The sequence below is a fragment of the Misgurnus anguillicaudatus genome, chromosome 5 (genome assembly GCF_027580225.2).
Source record: "Misgurnus anguillicaudatus chromosome 5, ASM2758022v2, whole genome shotgun sequence".
Taxonomy (NCBI): Eukaryota; Metazoa; Chordata; class Actinopteri; order Cypriniformes; family Cobitidae; genus Misgurnus; species Misgurnus anguillicaudatus.
This window is the reverse complement of record NC_073341.2, coordinates 5841017-5854808: the sequence shown is the minus strand read 5'-3', so window position 1 is coordinate 5854808 and position 13792 is coordinate 5841017. Positions and strand designations below refer to the sequence as shown.

The 13792-nt window shown below is 37.2% G+C and overlaps 1 protein-coding gene across 1 annotated transcript in view; it reads left to right on the top strand.

The window, feature by feature from the left end:
- plch2a (phospholipase C, eta 2a) overlaps positions 1–13792 on the top strand; it is a 157825-nt gene that overhangs the window by 19100 nt on the left and 124933 nt on the right. The gene's annotated exons all lie outside the window — the stretch shown is intronic.

Here is a 13792-nt window from a genome sequence, read left to right as displayed (position 1 = left end):
CATGGATGAATGTTGGGTTGAATTGAGGATGTCTTTGAAGTATTTCTTTCCTATTAACTATTTAAAATTTGGGATTTATGTGGTATTTGCAACTGAAGTTAGGCCAAATGTGTCAAAGTGTGGAAGTGCCAGGCGCTCTCCTAAAAATGCCAACTGTGGGCATTTGCCAGCGTTTTTGAGTGCTTTGGTTGTAATGATTCAATTTTGCTTATCATCATCATTGTACGGTTGGTTGGTGTAGTATTTGTCCCACCTCTCCTCTATTGTGATTAGACAACTGACGAGTGAAAGTGAAATTGACGAGCCCAGCGTTTATTCCAAAGTTGATAATTTTTTAGCTCTCGCCGACCGTTAAAACGGCCTCACCGGCTGTTGCCGGTTTTTTTTAACGGCACTTCCATAGCAAACAATTGAAAAAATATACTGGATTCGGTAAAAAAAAACATTTTGGTGGAAAAAGAGAAAATGCATTTACAGTAGTGTACAAACAATGAAAGTTAATGTAAATACAATTTCTATATTAAACAGAGGGAGAAGTTGAAATGTTTGAAATGCTTATATCTTCTGCATTCAAATGTTGATTTATACCAAAATGCTTTTTTGCATAGTTGTGTTTGACACATGAAAACGTCTCGGGTTACGTATGTAACTATTGTTCCCTGAGAACTCCATCTTATATTTCATATATATCTCCATCAATATTTCAGATAGCGATATACTTCCTGGCTCTTACGTCACCCTGTCTTTGTCGTTAAGCCTCACCATTGGTTGAATTTGATATACACATTCAGACGCACTTACACTTGGAGGCGTCCCCAAAGTGTCACTGCAGTAACGCAGTGTGAGTTCCCTCGAAAGGGAACTGAAACAATGTATCTTAAAAGGTAACATAATGTAACCTTGCTCTCACTTGAAATGTGTCCCCACATTTACTCCTTGAATTTGAGGGTATTGGACCTAGAAAGTCCTTGAAAGGTCCTTGAATTTGAAGTTAACTAAGGTGTGGGAACTCTGCTACTACTGCAATATTTATTTTGCACTCTCTGCTTTGATTCGCTAGGTTTGTGTTTGCGCCCACGGTCTAGCTAATAGTATAAGAACTAGTTGGCAGGTAATTAGTAAGGCCTATTCTGGTCGAATTTGGACAATCTAAGCATGCAACACACAAATGGTAGACGTGTAAAATAAATGTAACTGCTGTCAAGATAACAATTTTTTTTTAATGTTTGTTGTTGACAGTAATGCTACAGATAGCTGAACTGAAGCATTCATTTCACTTTCACAGATTTACAAACACCATATTAAACCTGTTGTGTTTTATATTCTTGGTTAGGTACCACAATTCATGACAGAGATGTTGTGATTTCAAAGAGGACCTATTGTCCGATTCAGGTTTTTACATTTTCTTTGGTGTGTAAGTGTGTATTAGTACATGTTAACGATATGCAAAAGGTACAAACCCCATCGTCTCCAACATAAATCTCTTTTCTTGGACTACAACAAACACACGGATTGCTGGCAAAAGTTTACTTCCTGGGATTGGTGATGTAAACAAGACCGACATTATTATAATTCTTCTCGCTTCAGACTCACAGGCTGTAATTTACTCCTGTTAGCATTGCATTGTGACCGAATCTTTTAAACATGGTAAGGAGCGTCACATTTCCGGCTGACGTCAGAGGTATTCAGGTCAATCACAACGTACAGATTATCTTGCCAATCAGGGACACAGAGCTTTTCAAATCTGTGCGTTTCAGTAAAATCTGGAGCTACAAAAATCTGCGGTATGTGGTAAATAATGTGTTTTTAAACCATAAACCATGCAAACACATTGTATTATACTAGGGATGCTCAGTTCGTAATCGGCCGATAACGGCATTAAATGACATCGGCACTCGATAAATTTTCCGATCTCATGAGCCGATCTTTCTGTTTACTTTTGTCATCATAGCGTTCCTGATGCGGGTGCAATTAGAGACCATTTTACACAGTGCGAGCATTTTGTAACCCGTTGCTTATGTGTGACGTGCAGATTTGGATTTCTCTCTCTGCCTTTACAGAGATATGCGTATTTTCTATGAGGACGCGCTCCGGTCCTCAGCGCGAAGCGTCTTCACATCCCTATCAAACAGCATATACAACACATATCTATCGCGGACAATTGCATCCTCATGTCGAAAGTTTATTACTTGCATTCGTTTTAAAGTTTTTTAAGGTTTAAACTAGTGCTGCCGCGAATAGTCGACGTAATCGACGATGAAAATTTGTTGACGCCAATTTTTTTAGTCGAGGAGTCGCATATTTATTTTTTTCCGTCTCAAACGGCCCACTGTAATTCTGTCTCATGTCTCAAATGTAATTCACCTCCACACCAGTCTGTGCGCGCCCTTCTGGTTAATCTGCTACGCTATCATCTTTCTTCCCTCTACCCCTGCCTTCACTGCTTTAATTTTGAAAAATTGCTGGTGGCAGGTGAGTCTATGGAATTACGAGTCGGAAAGCTTCCGAAGTATGAAAGTATTTTAAGCCAAGTTGTGATAAAAGAGTGGTCTGTTACACCGTGCCAAACGTTGCTGGCTTATCACGGGAGCACAACGACAATGCACGAGCATCTCAAACGAAAACTCTCTGGAGTTATTGACGATACACCCACAGAGAATAGGACAACGTAAGTAACTGTTATATGATTATTAATGAAACGGCGAGCTAGTCAGTACTGTTTTATTAACTCTTTTGAGAAGTACAATGACTCTGTCTTTGGATGTTAAAGGCTATCAGTGTTTGCTCGTGATTCCGCCACGGAATCAACACTGGACGCAACAAATAGATTTTTCATGATTCCCATTTACGTTTTTATTTTACTATTTTAAACGGCTCAATTCATTGTTGCGAGTGTTCAGCGCGTCTCTGATCGAGTTAACATGACTTGAAGAAAGATTAGCAGTAGTGTGAGTCTGTGTGCGAGCTTTCTCCCTCCCTATGATGCTGTATGACGTGTTCTGTAGTCTATGTAACAACAACAGTGTATTCTCTTATATTTCTGAATTTGCACCGAATTGTCTGCGCTATATCACTCGCATTTAAAATCAAGAAATGGCTCAAAACACAACAACAATTATGAGAAGAGCAACAGCAGTAAAGCTACAATGTAAATGTATGGTGATTATTGCATATCTAAATCAGGATTTTAGCAGCAGTTAAAGGAACAGCTGGTTGGATAAAAAACGAGGTGATGGGTCATGTTTAGTCACTATTTTATAGGCTACAACAGAACAGATAATATGTAAAATAGCATTCAGTTGTGTTAAAATGCAATATAAGATCAAAGAGTAGAAGTGAAACATTTCATATTTCTGTTAAGCATCTACTTTGCACTGGAAGTTTTTATTATTATTTATATTGTTTACATTGTAATTTTTTATTTGGTAACATTTAAGTTATTCATATTGTTTATGACACCGGTGGGTTCAAAATAAAATGGACACAATGAAATAACAAACACTTGAGTTTTTTTTAATTAGTCGTTTAGAATAGTCGACTATTCGAAAAATTAGTCGAAAGATTAGTCGTTAGAAAATTAGTCGTTAGTGGCAGCACTAGTTTAAGGTTGTTTTCACATATGTTGGTGCGCACCGTGGTGTGGCCTCGGAGCGCACCAAAATACATTGTATCATTTTTCAGTTAGTGCGGTCCGTGTTCACATATATATATATTTTACTTTACTCGAAATGCCGCACCGTATGCCATGTGACAACGGGCAGCACTGTCATTGGTCTCTGACAGCTCTTACCGTCTCATGACCACCCCCACGTTTCCATGACAACCAGCCTGACAGGGGGAAAGCGCAGCTATCAAGATGTGGAGATAAACGATGCACGTCTTTGCGAAGTTTCTTTGCTTTAACGCGAAATTGCGTAGCTGTTCTATTAAAGCCTTTCTCACGGAGCCGTTTGCTAAAAAGCCCGTAATGTCACTATTTGTGTGTGGAGGACAACTATGCATTTATAAAATCATCAGCTCAAACGTAAAGGAGACAGCGAATCTCTCTGCAACGGACCAGATTGGCTTGTTTGTTGTTAACTCACAATATAACACCCGGTTCACGTCACAACGGAAGCCCAGTGACTCAAACATGTGGAGAACTTCCTGTATTTGGTTCGGTCCGAGGTCCGGCAGTGTTCACACCACAGGTGGGTCGCCCCAGAGTTCGGCGACAGCCGCTCCGAGACCACCTGTTTAGAGCGGTCTTGGAGCGGCCGTTTAGTGCGCACCTGAGTGCGGCTGTTGTGTTCACACTGACCCAAACGCACCGTACTCGGAGCGACACGTCATTTGGGCCGACCTAAACAGTGTATATGTGAAAACACCCTAAACTTCCATTTTCCTCACAGCTGCTCTTGTTTGCGGACACCCGCCGCACGCATACACAGCTGCCTGTCATCAGTGCACGTGAAGAGAACGATCTCTCCCACGTCTTAAAGCTACAGTATCCTAATTCATCTCTCAATAAAATCACGCTCTGCTCTTGACTAAAGAACTGTTGTACTTCATATGAATGCGTGTATATTTAATTCATACAGTAAAGACTGTGAAGTGTTTTACTTTAATTACTTTTAACAGACATAAACCTTTTTAAAGGCATATTACATTTCTCTTTGCAAGAAGAAATATTTGTTGTGCTTATTTATTTGATTCTCTATTAAAACAATAATATACCTAATTTATAGTTAGTTTCATTTCTACAAATGATGCAAACTCTGCTAGATTATAGATAAAAGACATTCTGTGATCGGCACTGATCGGCAGATCATGATCTTGGTGATCGGTAATCGGTGATCGGCCCCAAAAATGCGGCTATATTATACCAAATACAAAATATGTCGTTTTAGCAATTAAATAGGTGCTCTTTAAATCTGTTATAATGTTAATTTTTCCATCACATATTTGTGTAAATTTATGGATCATGATGACTAACTTTCCTGGAAGATCACTTGATTACAGTTACTGGTTATTGTGATTTACTCACAAATCTACATTTGTCACAACATCGATATGACATCATTCACACACTTTTTATGAGTTTACCTTATTTGTTTAACATTAACGGATATTAAACATCAATGACTGTGTGAGCATTAGTATTTCTCAGTCACATTACACACAGATGTTATTTCATGAAGGAGTTCACGGCTAAATGTCTTTCGAAAGCAAAAGCAAACAGTGTGAAGATTTTAAATGAATAAGAATTTTAAAAAAGAGATGAAAAAGAAATGACTTTCATAAACTACTACCCAACCCTTTTTAGTGTTTATCATGAGATCATCCGTAAGATGAGGAAGATTTTATACAGATAAAAGCTGTGATATGTTAAGCGTATCTATAGTTCAACTTGTAAGCACATGTTTTGTGTGAAACATAATGCTGCTATCAAAATGCTTTTCTTCTTGATACTCATTGTTTCCACTTCATTTTACTCTGTACAAAAGCAAGTTTTTATCTTCATTTTTTTCTGCATGGCTGGATTTAGTTAATTCCTAAACTTTCCGAATGGAAATTCACCGGTAACTTGTCCCAACAGGCCGCTGTCAAAGTCCCATTGAAACGACAAATACAAGAGCAAACCAAGCCCCATTTATCTTCATCACACACACACACACACACACACACACACACACACACACACACACACACACACACACACAGTCGATGACACACATTCTGATAGCATACACTTTTGTCCTACTTTATGATATTGCCACATACATCTCACATCATCTTATAGAGTGCTGGTCTGGAAAATCCAGGTCACACCTTTAATGCACACACACACACACACACACACACACACACACACACACACACACACACACACACACACACACACACACACACACTGTGAATATGTACACATCAACACTTTCAGTTTCTTTTTATTATACAAGATAATATTGTTGTTTTTTATGATGACAGTTTGATCTCATACATTCAATGATCTAATCTTGATATCCAATAGAGGGCAGAATTTGTCTTTTTGTGCTCTTGGGTGAGTCAAACATTTGCACGTGATCTCATTCATTCATTTCATACTGCTGAACACGTAATAATAAAAATAATAAACATTTATTTACAGGAGGATTTCTAAATGAAAAATGAATAATAAAGCAGTGTTTAGTGTATATACTGTAATGTTTAGAGCTCAGTATACGTTCTGAACACTATCAATGTCTCTTAACATCTGTCTGACTGGAACAAATCCATCTCTAGATGTTTCTCTATACAGCTGAATGTTTCTATACTTGTGATAGGGATTTCATTTTTTCCCCCACTTTTATGAAAGACACTTTAAAGTCTCTACAAACATCCCATAATGACTATAGCTCTCAGTAGAAGATATCTTTCATCTTCTTGTATCTTTTTGATTGACACATGCTGTTGTTTTTCTTCTAGGCCACATTCAGAACTTTACAGTGTTTATATCACCGTGTGTTCATCTGTGAATTCCCATCTGGCACATTCACTCACTAACAAGCAACTCAAAGCATTTAATCTGTGAAATTTAGTATTTTACTATTCTATTCAATCCATTTCACTTTCAGATTTTCAGTCTCGAGCTTTGTTCTGTGTTTCTTTCCATGAGTCTATAAAAGGAAAGTCGTCCTCGTTGATTAATTCGATGCTCTTCTTGTTTTATCAAGAAAAACGCCTTCCGGATGAGGACGAGGACAACAAGGACGTCTCTCAGTATAATCACATACATCTCATTATGTCTGCTTGGCTCTCTCATGCTGTTTGTGTTTAGATGGACCACCTTTATATCGATGGGTCTGATTGCAGAGGAAACAATTTAGTCTGTCTGCTTTCAGAGCCATCATCAAAAAAAATCACACAAACTCTTTGATGATTATTTGTGTGTGAATAATCACAGAGGTGATTTTTCTGCTCTCATTTGCCTTTCGCTCTTTTCAGTGTTGTTCAAATAAAACTGTAGCATCTATTTAAGCATTCAAAGTAAATATAACTGAACACAGGTGAGCTTCTTCACCTTTTATTTTGTACATGGTTTGTTAATGACCGTACAGACTGTAAAGAGGTTCACATTTCATTGAACACTAGTGTGAAGTCAGATCATCTCAATCTCAGAACAAACACGCACGCATGGGCGTAATTTTGATTTTGACATTGGTGGGGACGTAAATAATGTAATTATCTTAATCTTAGGTGTCATATTTATGAAGGTTACACATGTCGAAAACAACATGTGTTTTGGATTTTACCCCCCCCCCCTACGTAGTAAGGGGATCTTATTATAATGATACCGCCCCTTCTTCGACGCTATCCAACCATGACGCGGCCTCACGAGTGCGAGAGACAGAGAGAAAGAATGACTGACAGCACGAAGAGTTTGTATTCCCTCAAACACAAACAGTAGCATACAATCTTATAACTTGTAGTTTTAATGGTCTTTCTAAAGGTTAAAGATAAGGAATAACGTTACCTTAGTGCAAGAGAGAGAGAGAGTGAGTGAGAAAGCGCAAAGCGACGGTTCACTTTCATCAATACAAGTATGTTGTTTAATATGTTTCTCTGAAGTTTATATGAATGAACACGAGGATTAATGCACTTCATGAGACAAAGTGAGAGAACAACGCGTATTTACTATCATACACAATAAGCATAAATATGTTGTTTAATGTTTCTCTAAAGTTTAAGCATTAAGCGTGTTGTTTTATTACAGATCATTTAAATCTGCTCGTGTGGTTTGGTCAAAAAGTAAACTTCTGAGTGTTTGTGGAAGTGTATTTTATTGTAACATGCTGAAAATCATTGTGCCTGTTTAAAACACTGGCAGCATGATGAGACCTAAAAGTCTTTATTTTTATTCCACAATGTTCCCCATCTGCTGATAAACATGTATTTAGTATGCATAAAACAGATGATTGACTTTTTAAACTTGTTCAAATATATAATGCTGAACATCTCTTACTAACTTCTTTCGTGAGAGAATCTCCCTCTTGATGCTCTGTCTTCTCTACAGCACGAGTGCTTGAGACTCCGCCCACCTGAGCAGCTCATTTGGATTTAAAGGGATACACGCAAAAACGGTTTTTGCTCAGACCCATAAAATGCCTATTTTAACATGCCACAATAAATGACCTATATGGTATTTTGAGCTAAAACTTCACATATGTACTTTGGGGACATCAAAGATTTTTTTGAATATCTTAAAACACGTCTTGTGGAATGTCCCCTTTAAATATATGGTTAAGGGTACCCTTAATAAAAAATGGGTTGCAAAAAAAACCTTAATTGTTCAATTAGGCAACCATAAGGCCGTCAATAAGTATTTACCATTAAATGCTAAAGTATTACCTTAAGTTCTGCTATGTGTTGCTACAAAGTCCTTAAGTCCCATTTTCCCTTAAAAACTGAAGGGACTATAACAGTCACATGCGATGGCTAATTTTATGGTTATTTAAGAAAAGGAAGTACCAACCCCTAGAGAAAAATGATGCGCATTTATTAGGAGAATATTGGTTTAATCATCAGTCAATCTAAAGTGCTTCAAGTTTGAATTACTTTGAGGTTTTATACATGCGGTACTTTGCCACGTTTCATTGTACAAAAAATCCGACATCTGTTAAGCCACGTGCGTTGATTTGTTTACACTGTGAGGTTCTTTAACTATAGCAACTGCTTCTCCATTGCCGTGTTTTGGCAGAGACTACCGTAAAAGTATAAACATGTTGGTAAGGGTGACAGTTAAGACCTTTGTTGCAACGCTCTTAAATAAATCCCTTACCTCAGGGATTTTTTCTCCCTCAGGGAAACCCTCACTTAAGGAGTTTCATGCAACCGGGCACCTGTCCGCTTCGAATTTGGCAGCTCCGGTCTGGATCTGTTGTGGATCCGCCCTGGAGTTTATTGTTATTGGATAAGGGTAGACTAGTATATCAATGGGAACAAAGTTAACAGATAGTGACCAGAAGCCATAAAAACATAGTTTATCTTCTGTATATAGTACTATCTCTTAGGGGTGTCATGCCCCCATTTTTTTAAGGAACCACAGCACATGTGCACTGACATTAAACAAGATTAAAAGGACATCTTGTTAGAAGCTACGTTTAAAATGGCATTTATGTTTATTTACAGATAACATATTTGCAACTGTGTTATCTTATAAAATGGATTTTATTTTAAATGCATAAAGTATATACATTTTGAAAACGACAGAAGCAAAGCAGCATCAGAAGTGCATATCAGGTGTTATAAATATAAAAACAGGCACTTATTACAGAAGACGGCATTACTAAAACAAATTTTTATTATTGCTGTTTATTACCTTTCATACTCTTAATACATTTAATATAATACATTAAAAATTTTAGCATATTCATATGAACAAAAAAAAGATTAGCAGAATTATTTTATTGCTATTTTACACATTAATAAAAAACAAAATGGTTATACAAACAGGTAAAACTAGTATAGAGAGAAGCAAAGAAGGGTTCTGCTTTTATTGAAAACCTCGTGTTATAATGAATTTGTCTGATCTATAGACTGTACACTGAATCTCATACTGTACATCGTATCTGCACGCTGATGTTTATGATCAATTGAGTGAAAAAACCCTCTGAACCGACAACTCATTTAAACGTTACATTCATGCGCTCAACAGTAACTTCTGTTATTGGTTGTAATGATCAACGCTGCAAAAACAATGAATAAAAAGAAATATTTGATGCAACGTAAACAGATCTAAATGTATTGCTTTAATCAACACTTCGTTTATCACTTTTTTCACATTTCATTGTAATTGCATCGCACAGATGCTGACGGCGTCAGCGCCAGTTCTGTTGTGTCTGGGTTTGTAATATAATTCATTCATTATTCAATGCATCCAGCATGAAGCACACAGTTAAAACGATGGAAATCTCACAAAAGTGAAGAACGGATCATATTTTGCCTTAAAAACCATGTAACAGATGATCAAGGGGTTGCATGCAAAATGCACTCAACTCAAAAATCCGAGGGGCTACGTTCCCCCCTCAGTTTAAATGGGCATGATGCTTCTGCTGTCTCTTCATCACTCCAATTCACTCCTAATGCTACAGCCATGAAAGTTGTACAATTATAAATACAGTTATCTGCAAAGCACATGAATCTTTAATGAGGCAAATGCTGTTAAGTTGCTAAACATCTCATTATAACGAAATCTTTCATAGCACAGGGTTTAAAGCCATGCTTACTGCTAAGTGTCCTTAACAGGTTTTAAAAGATGTTAGCAGAGGGTTAACACATTTCTGAGACTGCAGAAAAGCCTTAATAATTTAATTTAATATTATTTTATGTAGCGCTAGAAGTGTCATGGCCATCGATATAACAACTTTAGTCTTGTTAGGGGAAATGCATCAGGCAGTAAAAACACTCACTCCTGACAGTAAATCTCTGCATTATTCCCGTGGAGAAAAAACGCTTAGACCAGTTTGAACTTAACTCAATTTAGATGGTTGTTGTTGCAGGTAGAGATGCTGTAGTATAGGTGACAATGAAAGTCCCTGATATAAACAATAGAATTGTAGTTAACATTAAATATTTTAACATTTACTATAATGCTGCCACTAACGACTAATTTTCTAACGACTAGTCTTTCGACTAATTTTTCGATTAGTCGACTATTCTAGACGACTATTTAAAAAAAACTCAAGTGTTTGTTATTTCATTGTGTCCATTTTATTTTGAACTCACCTGAGTCATAAACAATATAAATAACTTGTGTAAACAATATAAATAATAATACAAAATTTCCAGTGCAAAGTAGTTGCTTAACAGTAATATGAAATGTTTCACTTCTACTCTTTGATCTATAACATTATATTGCATACACAACTAAATGTTATTTTTACATATTATCTGTTCTGTTGTCAGACATAAAACGAGTAGACCATATAATAGTGACTTAACAAGACCCATTACACCTTGTGTTTAATCCAACCAGCTGTTACTTTAACTGCTGCTAAAAGCCTGATTTAGATACGCGACATCATTTGACAAACTTATTGAGTTATCTTCTCTCCTGCACTCACAGTTGTGTTGAAGATGAAACTCACCAGACTTCAGTCAGTTACTTGTAGAGTAATAATCAGGGGATTATGAGTGTAAAACAGTCTTCATGTGTAGAAATACACCGCTGTAAGACACGGATATGTTGCTTTAATGCTTTACTAATGTCATGATGTTTTAAGCCACAACACTTGAGTCTCTAATGACTTCAGTGTCTTTCTCTTGACTTTCTAACCACTGCCACAGATTGATGTGTAGACGTCTTTTCTTCCTGAGGAAATGAAGACAGAAAGGAGCGAGTCTAGAAAAACAAGCGCTTTATTAAAAACTATCATTGTCAGAGATAAATGGATGGTGCATTCAGTTGTCAGTTGTAGCAGTTGATGTAGATCTCATCATGATGTTATTGATGTGAGGTGTTATTTTTCTGCTGTGCCTCAAAGTCTAAACAATTCACCACAGTGTGGGGTGTAAAATGAAATCATTTGAAATCATAAAAAATGTTGACTGGTAAAATTCTTACTTTTGTCCATAAAGGTCTTCTATGGCCTAAAGCCCAGAAAACAGCAACGCTACCATTTATTTTGCAGATATACAAATATACAATTTATTTAAAGAGCACTTATTTTATTGCTAATAAACAATTTTATTTTGTGTTTTTGGTATAATACAATGTGCTTGCATGGTTTATGGTTAAAAAACATTATTTTCCACATAACGCGTCATAACCTGAAAACCACGCCCACCGGGGATGGGGGGCAATCCATCTGTCTCTATTGACTTTGTATTGCGAGAGGCTCCCTCCTTGTCATTTCTGGCTTATAAAAAAAACAGAATAATGCCTAAAAGCTGCTGTGTGATAAGATGTACAGCTAACAAGCCAAAAAAACCCAGAAAGAAGTTTTTATAAACTGTCAATCCCCAAAAAACGAGCGTTTAAAGACACAAAAGTGGAAACAGGCAACTTTTCATAGTACTACTATTAGTAGAACTGCGCCCACTAGGGGGAAACGTAGTGGATGATCCACTTTTTTCTCCTTAAAGGCTGGGTTTTACGGCTCGACAGCTTATAGAAACGTACTTCTTTTTTTGCCTTTTTATCTGTGTTATCACACAGCAGCTTTTAGTAGTGGTGCACGATATATCGCCCGCCGATATAATATCAGCCGATATGGTCATTTTTTTAACACATCGACATCGTTCCGATGTCAAAATAGGGCAGACGTGAACAGGCCGATAATCATTCCTGTGTATTTGACGTGTGTGAAGGAGATGTGAGTGTGGGGCGAGGATGTTTGTTTTTGCACGAGCGGATATGTTACACGTGTGCTAAAGCAGGTTTTGTCGTCTTCCTGGTCATTCTTCAATGTGTCTGAAGAAGATCCTCGCTATGCTGTATGACAGGGGTGTCCAATACGTCGATCGCGATCGCAAAGGCAATGCCGGCAGATCGCACATAAGTTAACTGTGTATCCTCATGCTGCTCCATGCCTCCAAGAGTAATTGTGAAACACGTAAGTCTTTTTGCATTGCTGTGCCTTTCTTCTCAAATGTGTTTTTATAAATCTTATGCCTGCCCGCTGCAGCTCAGTCGTGTAAACTTCCGAAATTTACCAGGATGCCAAATTGTTATTTTTTGGATTAAAACCTTTAAAACCCGTTTTCTTTTAGTCATGGAAGTAAAAAAGCAGGCTTGTAATTGCTTTAAATGTATGGCTATCCAATATCATCAAAAAATAATTTACAAGTATGTAAGAAAAGGTTTGTACTGTAAAAATACTTTATTTGTAACAAACAGGAGATAAAGAATTTACAAACGGCTCTCCGCAAGGTTCAGCACTTGGACAGCGTAGTTTTTTTTAAGCATTACTTAAAAATGTTTCTCATCTCACCATATCCACAGGTACAGAGTCATCATATACAATAAATCCATGAGGTAGCATTAAAAAAACATTTAAAAACAGATGCATTTGTTTAAAGCAAAGCATTTATTTACTCACCAGGCTGCAGGTGAAGCAGCTCTTTGCGCCTTCTAACGTTTCATAATTAGTCCTCATTTATGTCCAAGAGACTCAATAATAATCTTTTACATTCAATCCTTTAATCTTTCATATTTAAAAGCGTTTTTGTGCTGCTGCGCATTCATGTATGTGATAAGCAAACCCGCGTTGTTGTCCAGTTTATTGGCGCATATTACTAATGCGCTCTTTAAATAACAAAAAACATATTGCTTAGACCAGTTTAGACCAGGTTTTTGTTGGTCAATGGCGTAGTCTATTTTAGTTGCCTCAAAACAGCAATGCGCCAACAATGCGCCTGAACACACCTCGTTTTCAGACCAGAACACCCATGGGTGCGATTGCATTTGCTATTTAAACAAAGCGGCGCTAAACGTGAAAATTATAATTGCGCAGGGTGGAAACTAGCAAAAGACACTTGCATCGCGCATTGCGCTGCATTGCGACGGGTGTAAGATAGAGCCCGATATTTCGCGTCATCATTTACTTTGGGGTTTCTATCTTTTGCATATTGTTAACATGTACTAATACACACTTACACACCAAAGGAAAGGTAAAAATGTGAAACCGTCAATAGGTGCTCTTTAAGAGGAAATCATCAAGAAAGTGAAGGTTTCATGATTCCATTATATTTACATTTACACTACATTTACACTTTGCATTGGTGTCTCGCTTATCCGCTTGCCATGGTAGGGTGTGTGTGAAATTTGACA